Below are 10,240 nucleotides of genomic sequence, written 5' to 3' on the forward strand. Positions count from 1 at the left end.
CGTATTTTGCTGCGGCTTGTCGGCCCCTGTACGTCCATAAAACCTGCTACCAGCCGACTTCTGGTCACGAGCATACACTAAGGGACCAGAAGTGGTGAGACACGCTACGTCGTTGCTTGAGAAGCCCAGAATTGGCCGCAAATTGAAGATGTTGGGTATATACCAAACAGGTTTTAGCTCGAGTTCTTCATCGTTGTTCGAATATTCTTCCAGGTCTACGGTTTGATCCACAGAGCGAATCTCCTCCGAGGCGGAAGTTTTGCTACCGACGTAGTCGTTCATTTCATTTTGGTCATCGTCGGTGGCCTCAAATTCCGATTCTTCCTCATCTGTGTTATCACAGCTCGTCTGAGTAATCCATTTTAACCGTGCTTTCTCAAGTTTCTCGATGGCACCCTGAAATGCTGCCTTCAGCTCGGCGACTGCCGCCATCCCGATTGTTATGCTTCGTTGTTGGAATGTGAAAATGAGAGGTATCTTTGCACGAACGGTATATGTTTATAACCTGTATATATGACCTTTTCATTGCGTCAAGGCCGCATCAAATACTACCTAATAAAAATACGCGTGAATTACCGCAAACCATTAATGACTCTCTTCATTTCTAGTTCAATAAACATAACATACCTCAGATAGTCGAATTTAATAGAATCGTTTGTCCCATATACTACAATAGCAATTAGAATACGCATCTAGCAACTACGAGTTGAGATACAAGCTTCTGATAGACGACTAAGTAACTGATTTAGGTCAGGACATTTGAAAGTGTTTTGAACAACATCATCTTTATGATAAAGCTTTCCATTAAGGGCCTTCACTGAGGCGGGAAGATGGCACCGAATGACACTAGTGAGCGGCTGTCTTACGGGTTGCTTTTGTCGACTACACAGATCGTATTATTTAACTAGATATTTCTTCGAATATGAGCATAAAAACATAGAAGCTTTTATAATTGGTTAACAAACATTGTTTTGACAATAGTACAAATATATACTCATATTACTGTACTCCGGTGGCGCGGTAAATAGGATGAACTTTTTTATAGTTCTATACATATTTTTAAAAATTTATTCCAAAATATTTCTTGTTATTTGAAAGTTAGCATAAATGGCCAAACGAACGAGATAAAGAACTAGGAAGGGTTGTCTAGTATAGTTTGCACGGCTCTAGATGACAAACTGAAACAGAGTGAACAGAATGCAAAGCTACTAATATGCGAAATGCTAGCTTATTCTCTAGAACCGTTCTGCGTGTTCGTACTATTATGAAAGCTTCAAGAAAATGTTATCGTATTTATCAAAGCAAAGAAATTCAGGATATACAAAGTACGGCGTTTTATACGAATTGTTGACTTTAGCACGGTTTTGCCATTGATTCCATTTGATGAAACACGCCCCTGGTCTGACCGGCAGTCTCGAATTTCCATAAATTTTATAGCAAACATTGAAGGATCTGCCGGGTTGTGCTTATAACTACGCGAAAAAATTGCAATATCTTTTAGGGCTTTTCAGGTCAATCTAAACTCGGGCTGGTGTTATTGAATGGGCATTTCTGCAATAGATACAGGGTTTTCGATAATATAAGATTACTAGCAAACCTGCTTATTTCCATACCTCTGTACGTCATGCATTATTGCCAATGGCACTGCAATAACTGTGCACCCTTTTCTCTTTTTGACAAGACGCCAAAAATCGTTTATTTGCCAGCCAAATATTAAATAAACCATAAGTTAGTTGTACCTATATCAACGTTCTGAGTATATCATCGGTTCAGACTAAATGAGAAATTCCTGCTACACGGACTGTGTTGCAACTCGGAAAGCATAATTATGCAGCGTTAATAGTGCATTCAAACAAGGATAGTAAATAAGCAGACGACGCGTTGTATACAAACAAAACGATCGGCGCAGACCATAGCGGTTACGGCTGTGTGTGAAATCGAAACGACTCATCAGAGCGACGAATGTCCCATCATTTTGCTGCCGCAAAATCAGGCCAAGGTAATAGTTAACAGGTGAAGTACTCGTATACTGAAGTACAGACATTGTAATTAGATTGTTGGAATTAACGGAAAATTTGTCCACTTGCTAAAGCAAAAGTCGTGCTTGAGTATCACATCTAGAAAGCTCCTTTTCCGTTCTGCCTATCACAGTCGATAGATCCGATCAGAGAGAAAAGAAAAAAGCCTACGTGAGTTTTCTATTTATACTATTATTATATTCTATTTATACTATTATATCCACCTATGATTTTTGTTCGTTTCCATATCGCCTTATGCGTCAATTGTTGCGGCCGTTCGCTGCTGCTACTATCGGAATACTATAAATCTAATAATAATAGCAAGAAAGCAAAACGAGAAGCCGAAGTTAATTCCCAGTAATAATCATTAGCGATGCTGAATATGATGTTTCCCTTTGTTTCGTTGCTTCTCTTCTTGGCAACCTTATTCAATTTCAACCACTCGAGCCCAAGTTATAGTCCACACTGCACCGCGGCCCAGGCCTGCCAGGATCATGCTTTCAGCTAAAGCTGTTTAGAAATGTACGTGCGTCTCAAACAGGAGCTCTAAGGAGCAAGACATACAGGACGAGTTAACAGTAGTTATCATAAACACTGGTTACTATTAAATGCGTAGGAATACCTACGGATACTTCAACGATGATTGGTATATACAGCCACCGGGAGAATCGAGTAGGAGCGAGTTCCTTTCATTTAAATATATTCGTTTCTTTATAAACTGTTAAATATACGGCCAACGATTCGACCTACTGCTAATGGCGATCTTTCGCTAATTAAAAAGAAGTAAGGAAACACTTAAGTGTAACTCTAAATTCAACTTCGAGCCAAATACTCAATTATCCATTAATTATCAACTGATCCTAGAATACACTCGCATACATCCTGGGATTCGACTTACACGGCCACATTGTCACCTTAGTTCTGATGCGTTTCACAGAAGCACTCGGAGCCTATGAGTGAGTGGACAGGGCAAAAATTTGATGAGCGGCCTGTCAGCATGTCAGGCTAGATCACCTTACTTATCAGACCCTGAATATTACCTTCAGCATGTCACACCTCATCGTCGGTACGAGTAGTAGGTAATATAGTTCAATGCTATGGAGAGATATCGGCTGTACTCGCTGTCGATATTAACTAATATGGCCGAGGCACCTAATAACACTTCCAGAGTAATTAATTACCGATCTATATATTTGTAATATGATGAATCAAAAAATCAATCACAATTGGCAATTGCATTTCTTAATAATACAGATACAACCAAATGACATTACAGAGCTTGTTGGAATTGGATTCGATCTTAAGCTAGCCTCACATAGTTCCGATCGTCTACATCCTTATCGCACTCCGAACGACTAACGACAAGATATTTACATATTATAAGCGATGTCGGCCCATGTTATACTAGGCTCAGTGTGCGTGTGTTGCCGGACAACGCAATTGCATCAATCTTTATTACTCGTTGGAGGAGCTCTGGAGGGTATTTAGGCGATGCGTACAGTAGGACCACGGGTGGGTATGGACGTATAAATTTCAACCCAGTGACCAACAAGCAAAAGAAATTCACTCTCACCACGATGTTCCGAGCGCGGCTGTGCATTGGTGGGTGGACGGATGAAAATATGGGCACATTAAGGAAGGCGGATAGGAACAAGGTGTGAATGCGCGCCAGCGGCGAGGGAACACTGAGTTCTTGCGATCACGAACATACTAATGGGTCATAACTAAGGGTTGTGTAGAACTTATAAGGACTCATAATTTATATTCGATAACAGTTATCAATCAGTCATGTGAAGAAGAATGACGTACAAAAAATTTTCGGGGATAAATGCACTATCTGGGTTAAATATAGGTTAGGTCAAGCATTTTCGTTTTGCCTACATTGACGAATGTCTCTATTGGTCGATTTTCGAAAAAAAACATCTCCTTTACACAAAAAAATATACAAGATAACAGATTCATACGCGGCCGAAAATAGCCGTTTTTATATTTAGAGATATTTAGGTTCTTTTAATACAAATGTGGTACATCCGTACGAAGTTAGCTCGAGCCAACTGGTTTGCCAAACATATTCTTCTTGTATACAGCAGAGGTGTTCATTCAAATTCATCAGCGCCTCATGATAAACTCTGTCGCTTTGAATGTTGCCTTCTAAATTTTAAACTTTCGCGCGCTGAATCGCTTAGGCAAATAAATGCATGAATGAAAGCGCTACTGGCATTGTGCATGGCTTCCTGCATTGTTCGTTCATAACCCTGCACAACCAAAGTAAAAGCGGCTTCTAAAAATGCATTTAATTTTTGCAGTTTTGGCTTTTATGGACGATCAGACGGGATTCCTACAACGTAACGCCTGTACTGAGTTTTATATCGTTTGAACGGACCTTTCATATTTATGCTTAACATATAAACTTTTAACCTTACTTGAACAAATAGGCTATGAGAACCTGTATGCCCTAAAGGAGACACCATAGCTTAATAACTACAAGAAGCGCACTCGATTTCAGTTTTGTCTCAGCTTTAGTTTTTTCACGGTAAAGTATGGGAACGGCCATTCCTCAAATCAATTTTAACTCGTTGAGGACAACTTACCTTATAAACGTCACCTAATAGAGATCAGTTATGGATCTATTATACATATATTCTGCAGTTACCTGTTTGAGGAAAACTATGTTCTAATTTTAATTGAGCTGTCCGTGATATAAGGCAACGAAACACAGTAGTTACATATCAATTTTGCATATTTTTGTATGCAATTATTCCGTTGTACACCAACAGCGCAAACGGCATCAAGTAATTTCATCATATACCATTATCGAGTATAAACAACAAACTATATGAGCATAGACTTATTGCCTGTAAACATGGATTTTTTCAAAAACAGGCGTTCCTGCTTGGCCACTTTAGAAGAAAGCATCGAATTGGAAACTATATGCTAGCGTATGCCACGACAATTCATCCTCGGCTTGTAAACAGTAGAAATAGTAAGGATTATTTTGTTGTTTTAGATGTATATAAGTACCTTTTCAGGTTTCCATGCAACTAACCACAACGCTCTTCGGTTAGCAAACTTAAGAGACTGGTGCATGCTAGTTACGCTAGCACGCACGACGTGCACGATTAAATGCTTCACCAGCTTAGCAAGGCATTTATCTAACCGCGTTTGGAATTAAAGAAATGTATTGTACCATTGCGTCGAACAACCGGGAATGGGTATTTCGCATAAATCGCCAAAGTTTTTGTCACTCAAAGTTTAATACGACGTACGTATCAATCCCCGTTTTACGGTAAGCTTTTCTAAGGCAACCAATTATCGAAAAAGCTGCCGATCGACCGTATACGGCTGTAGCCTTCAAGACTTCGACAATCTATGAGCCATAACTAGACACCAAAAATATTCATGATCTATCAGGCTGCTTCTTTTTGATTCAAAACTAAAGAGGTGTACTTCGCACTATTTCTACTGCATTTGCAAAAAGGAAGTTTCGTTCAACTTCATTTAGCTGAAGTGTTCCACGTTAGGTAAGTGAGAGCTACATAAAAGTTAGCCCCTCCTAAACTAGGAATACTGCCTAACACCACACCATGTTGTTGGAACAATTTATAAACCGCGAAAGTGCAAATTACACTAATAGTTTTAGCGCCACCTTTTCTTTCTAGACTGGATCTAGTTATATGTACAAGTGATAACTCGTAATATTGTATTGTCATAATATAGTAAAAGACGTTAATGGCTAACCTATGGGCGTCATATTGTGAAGTAAATAAAGCTTAAGCAGAATTGCCTTTACAATTATAACAGTGGTTTTATAAGAAGCTGACGCGTTGATAGCTGTACGACGCCGGTATCTCTAAAAGATGTGTGGCATATATTTTAGCGATTTTGTAAAGCTCGACCTACGGCAACGATGCTATTCAACCCAGTAGTGATCCTAAACGATAAATGAAAGTCGAGTACAGGGTGGATCTATCTTCCTTAGAAGAAAATCCCGACAATGTGTCAAGTCCGCTTGCAGTCTTTCCATTATGCCCCCGTGCACCATTCCAACTTACTACTAAATGAAAACATATATCTGACATAAAAATAAAGCCTCCTTATATAAGCGCTATAGAAAAGTGTTGGATTGATGCGTATTGCCGTTGAGCATGTGCGCAAACATCAGCAATCTCTAGTAAATTCAACTAACGTAGTACAAAAGTTTTTAGAGTAGAACGTAATGGAACCTAGCAGTTTGACACGGGTTACGTATCTGAATACACATCTAAAACAGATCATTGGGACATGTCAGCACAAAAATGCTGTAGTAACGCGTTTGACGATGAGGATATTACTTTTTTTTGTGTCTATTTCGAGAATGTGTCACCTAATCATTCCGACTAGGCACATACGTTTGTATTTGACGTGTGAAGTACCATTACATTCTAAAGAAACAGCATCAACCTGATCCTGACTAATTGGTAGTCATCAAACGACCATCAACTGAGCCATTGTATCTCGTATCGTAAATCATATCGACGGCGTAAGGCGTAACCAAAACTGGGTTAGTTATTATCCGACTTGGGTCAGTTCCATTGGGAAATACGGCTTAAATGTAGCCATCTATATCATTGCTTTAAACAACTGACAGAGTTAACTATACAACATCGGTAGTTCCGGGCTGAATAATTTTAGTCAAATACTGCTACTTTATATCAATGCTGCAAATAACGATTGCGTGTTCCTTCTACGCAAACCTCGTAAAATATTAGATAGAAAAAAGAGAGACGACACACGTATGGACCGAAGTTTGTTAACGTTATTCCCTGATATCTTCTGGCAGCACCGTTACTATATTCACACGTGGCCACACATCCTCAATATTCAGCTCGACCACTTAAACCAACAATAAACTGGCAATATTTACGTCAGAAATTCTATTGCACGGGTGACTTTTGCAGTATACGCAACGTACGAAGAGCAAGACATGAAATTAGTTGTATATAACAATCTATTAAGCGCAGATGAAGTGATCGACGCTGGTGATTTAAAGAGGTGTTAACTGACATCAGGTCAACGCAATCCTCTAACTGAACGCGTAGGACCATACGTATGTCGTCTCGTTGAAGGCCGAGGGTCGCTATCTTATGATATGGTAGTACAATGCAAAAAAATAATTATCTAGATATGCCGGTTAAATTCGTATTTGTTCTTCTACAGATTCTAAGACAACAATGCAATGCAAAAACCAATAGATATGAACGTACGCTACAGAATATCATACTTTTTAGTATGATACCCGTCCGCATTAGTTGTATAGAATCTAGATGTAGATATGTCCAGTCAATCAAGTTGGCGTTACCACCAAGTAGCGTATGTCTTTTACCAGCCGTTGTGATTAACCTTTTCCGCTATATCTATCCGTCTGCCTCTTGCTTTTAACAGTAGAATTTTATGTTATTATAAAGGAAACAAAGACAAAAAAGGGAAACTAAAGCAGTAGCATCACAGCAACAGAGTAGACCTAATATATCTTGGTTGAGCTTGAATGCACGTTAAAATGGCGTCGAAATCGACGCGTGCACACGACATGGAAAATCGTAGTTTCGGCAGCTATTCGAACATTCATTTTAGATGAATTAGAAAATTAAAGATGCTACATTAAGGTGCTAGGAATTAAGTGGATTTGAAAAGTGCCCGCTTACACAGTTTAGCTGATTGCATTGGCAAGAATATATACTGATAACGTGATACCTTTTTTCTTCATAAAAAATTCTCTATTAATTGTTGTTGGCACCACAATGGCCTTCTGAAAACGCGTACAAATACTGTTCAAAAACGAGTAGAACAGAAAAATAGCCTGGTTTCTTATGATTAACTATGTAGGTGGATTAGTTGTTCTGACCATATGACCATTTCTCCTGCTCTAATAAACGATTTTAAGCTATAGATAAACGACCTTACCGTTGCCGAGTAAACTACAGTGTTAAGCTCTTACTTCATCGGACTACGTCGCAGGTAAAGATCCGTAAAAAGTTGAGAATTCATACACAATTTGCGCAAATGACTAACTGTTTAGCGTACAACGATTGTCGTGTTCCGGTGAAGATTTTTGTCAAAAACAATTTTCAAGCTATACATGCCATTCGTGTGATTTCACAGGTCGTTCGGAAGCTTCTGCGCGAACACGTAAAATAATATAGTAGCTTGGTAGATATACAAATAAGTTAGCCTGCTTCCATAATCATTTACTGTCTTACTTTTCAAGCGAACCATTTTTAAAATGGGCGAGCACGACCTTTGCTCGTATGGACAGAAAGTATACCACTCGAAAAGGCATTGTCTTTTTGAAGCGAAGCGAATGAAAAGCTCTCTATCTAGCTCTATCTAGCTGCGGCCATATTCTAGTTGAGCAAGGCCATAGAATGAAAAAGTTCCCTTAAGCTAACTAACGAAGCAGTGATAGTGTTGATAATTAAATGTGTATAGTGTACAATGGCTATGCCAAAGCACCAGTCGAAATGATTAGATCAAGACGTAGCAAGTAATAAGAACAGGTAGATAATATCTACAACTGAAAACCTTCCGCTTAAAATCAATCGATTTACTATTAATTTAGTTAATTACTATTTTATTTTCTACCTATAGATAGGACAGGTTGCACTGTGGTCTAGATTGGTTTCATTGAGCTTGTAGTGTTAGCACGAATCAGCATGCGTCAAACATCACCAAAACGCTGCGATCTGTTACATGTCTTCGCCATGCTAACATGATTGCAGTTTATTTGCGTATTTTATTGCAAGGTCTTTTGTGGAGGTCCAATAATAGCCTATATAGTAATATAGGTAATCTATATTCATAATGTAGGTCGTCGCAAACCATGTACGCGGCATGTTTTACTAGTCTGAAGAAGCTTACTTTTTTCCCTCTCCTTTTTTGTTCGCTTGAGCTACAAATGTTCTCCTCAGAGACGAACGTATTAACGCTTCATTAAAACGGTTATATAGCTCTCAACTACGAATTCGTTTAAACTCCTCGGATTGGAAGTGGATACCTCATTATGAAGGTGTTTTACTCTCTTCTGAGGATACGCTCCACCACAGAGGACTTTTGCTGCCGTTGCTCCCAGCAAAAATCGTCAGCAGTCCTTACGACTAGAAGAGAAATAAATCACGCCTTCTGTGTCAATAGAAACACAGACGTCAACAAATATCTAGAGAGGATGGTGATGAGACTGCTTCTATAGTAGCTCAGGTTGCGCGAAAAAAAGCAGATATTTTCGACTTCTTCAACTTAGCCGATTCCTTAGCCGGGAATCGCGCAGGCGCAAACTGTGATCCGTATCGCAGATGTCCCACTGAATGAAAGGTGGGCAAATACCGTCAGGATGTATCAGTGCTTCTGTATCCTTCACAGACGGACAAAACACATTTTTTAGTGCTTCTTGTTGCATCGACTCGGCATTGAATAGTGTACAGCTTTAGTTTGTACCTTGTGGAGCCATTTCCTTGTTGAAGAAGGAATTGGAACGTTTCTGGACTTCTACAACACTCCCACATGAGGGCAAAACGATGCGTCGCCAAAGACGCTGAAATGAATTGGGCAGAAATATTTTGAAAGAATACCGGTTCATACTTAATGATAAATCCATTAACTTACCAATCATGTATACAGCAGCAGTTTGAATTACTCAAGTTGCTGCTCTATACGAACCGATTTCTAATTGATGCATTTCATTGATTTGATATTCTTTTAACGTTGCTTTGTTTAGTTTTTGCATGAATATATGGTTTTCTAAGAAAATTAATAGTGAACATTTATGTATGCAGAGTATACTCCTATTAGTACACTGTAGTCATGTGATTAAAGTTGTTACAAGTAAATTTCGGTAAACAAAAATAACTTTCCGTGGACATGATAGCAATTTAGCCTACACTTAATTATACGAAGCTAGTAGACAATTATTGGGTAAATTAGGTGATAAACAAAAGGGCTAATCTGGATAACCACAGCACGCCTTCCTAAAGGCACCCTTAACAGATTCAATTCGCACAAAAGAAGAAGTATAACGAGCCTAAACTGCATTGTGCCTTGCTCAGTTTCTGAACGCTTGCACGAGTTCAATATATAGACGCTTTGTCCTAATGAAAACTTGCCAGAAAATTAAATGACAGACTTATTTTCCGCCTTATCAGCATATTTCTAAACATTCGCCTTACGCTAACGTTCTTACAATGCGCCGATGC

Source organism: Varroa jacobsoni, unplaced genomic scaffold (genome assembly GCF_002532875.2).
Source record: "Varroa jacobsoni isolate VJ856 unplaced genomic scaffold, vjacob_1.0 scaffold_953, whole genome shotgun sequence".
In the NCBI taxonomy this organism is placed as follows: Eukaryota; Metazoa; Arthropoda; class Arachnida; order Mesostigmata; family Varroidae; genus Varroa; species Varroa jacobsoni.